Below are 3,692 nucleotides of genomic sequence, written 5' to 3'. Positions count from 1 at the left end.
ATATGGTATACTTTTTTCTCTTTCTGACTTATTTCACTCTGTATGACAGACTCTAGGTCCATCCACCTCACTACAGATAACTCAATTTCATTTATTTTTATGGCTGAGTAATATTCCATTGTATTTATGTGCCACATCTTGTTTATCCATTCATCTGTCGATGGACACTTAGGTTGCTTCCATGTCCTGGCTATTGTAAATAGAACTGCAATGAACATTTTGGTACGTTACTCTTTTTAAATTATGGTTTTCTCAAGGTATATGCCCAGGAGTGGGATTGCTGGGTCATATGGTAGTTCTATTTGTAGTTTTTTAAGTAATCTCCATACTGTTCTCCATAGTGGCTGTATCAATTTACATTCCCACCAACAGGGCAAGAGTGTTCCCTTTTCTCCACAACCTCTCCAGCATTTAATGTTTCTAGATTTTTTAATGATGGCCATTCTAACCGTTGTGAGAGGATATCTCATTGTTGTTTTGATTTGCATTTCTCTAATGATTAATGATGTTGAGCATTCTTTCATGTGTTTGTTGTCAATCTGTATATCTTCTTTGGAGAAATGTTTATGTAGGACTTCTGCCCATTTTTGGATTGGGTTGTTTGGGTTTTTTTTGATATTAAGCTGCATGTGCTGCTTGTAAATTTCGGAGATTTTTCCCTTGTCAGTTGCTACATTTGCAAATATTTTCTCCCATTCTGAGGGTTATCTTTTGGTCTTGTTTATGGTAACCTTTGCTGTGCAAAAGATTTTCAGTATCATTAGGTCCCATTTGTTTATTTTCATTTTTATTTCCTAACACAACTTTGTAAAGCAACTCTACTCTAGTAAAGTTAAAAGAAAAATAAGTAAAGTGTGGTATTTTCCCCCTTCGTCCTCAACCCCCACTTTTTCCCAAATAACCAATGTTAATAACTTAGAATATATCCTTCTCCAGGCTCATATAATTATAGGCATACACATATATACACATATATGCAGTCCATAATCCAATTTCATCAATTTTCCAAATAATGTCCTTTATAGTTAATCTTTCCTAGTTCAAGATCCAGCCCAGGTTCATACCTAGCACTTACTCCTTCAATACGGAACAGTTCTACCGCCTTTCTTTTAGTTTCTTGGTCTTGAAATTTTAGAAGAGTTTAGGCCACTTATTCTGTGCAGTGTCACTCCATTTGGGTTAGACTGGCATTTCTTCACCATAAAATCCACAATGGGTCACCCATGAGGTTTCAGCTGAAACTGCAAGATACCTGCCTGGGTCACACCTGCTGCTGCTTCTGCGCCTGCAGTTCCTCACAAAATTTTGAAAAAGCATGTCCATACTGCTTGAAGCTGCAGGTGCTGGATACAGCTGGAATGTGCCTCCAGCCCAAGGCTAAACCAACACCCCAAAATACAGACACTTATTAATTGAGAAGCAAGCACTCAGTTTTAAAGAAGCAAAAATTATGAAGTACAAATTCTCCAAAACTATTTTGTGGATTACTTGTAAAATATGCAACAGAACAGTAACCAGTAAAATAATGGGAAAAGTAGATGCTTCCTATAGGTGATGAGAAACAATTCCACCACTCCTCAGATTTAAGCCTTGCAGGAAGACACAGGAGACTAAAGCTCTGAGTTCTGCAAGTCTGGTTGCAATGGCAAGAGCCCAGCCTGGTTTTCAAAACACCTACATCTGGACAGTCAATACCCATTTGCTCCTCAAAGGATGTGAGCAAAACAAAGAAACACTTCTCTTAACTAAAATGCTGGTTAGTCAGAAAGAATTCCAAAAGAATCCAAAGTGGATTTCAGACATTTCTTGTCTCCTCTGTAAAGAATGGATTTTGAGAAATGTCTCAGGCTATTTCTGAACTAAAGCTAGTCAGTAAAACGACTTCTTTGACTTTTATTTATTTTCTGAATACATGGAAACCAAATCCAAGAACAACCTTTTCTTGGCATCCTTGACATTTGTCGGAAATAAAAACCTCATTGGAATGAGTAACTGAAACCTACCCACCTCAAGGGTTGGTTGTGCAATCAAAAAAAATGTGAAAGTGCTGGTCAATATTAAATTCAAAAGCAGGTATTAACTGGTATTATTATTTTTCCTGCTCTCATCAGTTTTCACTATTTATAATCATTTTCTTTCAAAAGGAAATTGAGATCTTTATAAGTGTGTCTACTCACTTGGAAGGATTTCTTTAGGGGGTCAATAGCCTGATTGCTAATTCAGAAAACCAGTGTGTCCTTATTCTCCTACAAACATCTGCATAACTATACGCTAGTGAAATCTGAAGATTATCCCTATTTGGGGTGTAAAAATATCCAGGATAGTCTTAATTATAGATTATCTAATAAGATAAAGAGTGCAAATATATTTTCAAGAAATTTTCATTTTTATTACTTCCTGTTGTTCCTCTAGTAATATTTCACCCTAGGAAACAGTTTTATTTATTTTAATACAGACTTATTTCTGGGTTTAAAATTATTTTAAAATGTTAACTTTTACTTTAGCTATCTTACATATTTTCAGGAACAACACAGGTATGGGGTTTTTGTTGTTGTTTTGTTTCGTTTTTAGTAAGCTAGGGTTGTTTTCCACCTTTCTATTTAGCTCATTTAGATATGTTGTAAAAAAATTGGCTTATGCATTTTTGGTGGGAGTATCAGTGAGGTGATGTGTCTTTCTCAGCATCAGGTCAAAAAGGCCCATGGTGCTGGTATGTCCCAATATTCATGATGTTCATTTTGATTACTAGAGTAAGTTGGTTCCACTAGGTTTGTCCAATATAAAGTTTGTATTTTCCTTTGTAATTCATAAATACAAAGACTGCAAATATCTTGTTCTTCATCAAACTCTCACCTACTAATTTTAGTATCAATTGATTTCTTAATTTTATTTTCTTTCCTTCTTTCTTCTTTCCCTCCCTCCTTCCTTCCTTCCTTCCTTCCTTCCTTCCTTCCTTCCTTCCTTCCTTCCTTCCTTCCTTCCTTCCTTTTTCTTCTTCTCTCTCCCTCTCTCTCTCTCTCTTTCTCACCTACCCCTTTTCTTGTCATATTATGGTGTTCACTGGTTTATTTATATCAGTATGGCCTCATATGTACTTTTATTATTCAATGGGATATAATATACTTTTTAGTTGCAAACACTAACTATAACTATAATCTATGAATAGTTATTTTGACATTCAAATTGTTCCAGGTTTGTCTATCCTGAGCCCCTGCATTATAACTCGTGTGTAATTTCGCATGACCCAGTCACTCCCTGAGCACTTGCTTCCCTAGCTGATTCAATCCGATATTCCAGTCTCCCCCTGTACTTTTCCTGTCCCAGCCCTGCAATCTGTCAATTCTCCAAGGGGTCTTAGTTCCTTTTAGTGGAAAACACATGTGTGCTTGTATATCTCTGTCTATTTCTATCTCTGTTAAAACATAGACACAGACATTTATTTTTGTCAGTGTTAAAAGCCATGTTTTAAAACTGATACATGTACTTCCAGTCCAAAACTACAGGCTGTATGTAATGCATGCTTCTCACTTTCTGTATTTGTAGCTCCTTCTTCCCATTTTTCTCAATGTATTTATTCTTTTATTCAAGTCTTCAATACAAAAAATGGTTTTGGAACTGCTAACCCGTGCCACAATGAAAATCAAACCAGCAAACTAGAGTTAAATTCTTATTTACAGGTCTTTTTTTATTTT

At 35.8% G+C, this 3,692-nt stretch overlaps 1 pseudogene; it reads left to right on the top strand.

The window, feature by feature from the left end:
* The first annotated feature begins 1,018 nt into the window (after window positions 1–1,018).
* Window positions 1,019–1,821, top strand: LOC131748133 (UPF0711 protein C18orf21 homolog pseudogene; annotated as a pseudogene).
* Window positions 1,822–3,692: the final 1,871 nt, after the last annotated feature.

Source organism: Kogia breviceps, chromosome X (assembly GCF_026419965.1).
Source record: "Kogia breviceps isolate mKogBre1 chromosome X, mKogBre1 haplotype 1, whole genome shotgun sequence".
NCBI classification, from domain to species: domain Eukaryota; kingdom Metazoa; phylum Chordata; class Mammalia; order Artiodactyla; family Physeteridae; genus Kogia; species Kogia breviceps.
Note: the sequence above shows the minus strand (reverse complement) of the source record. Positions and strands in the feature narration are given on the sequence as shown.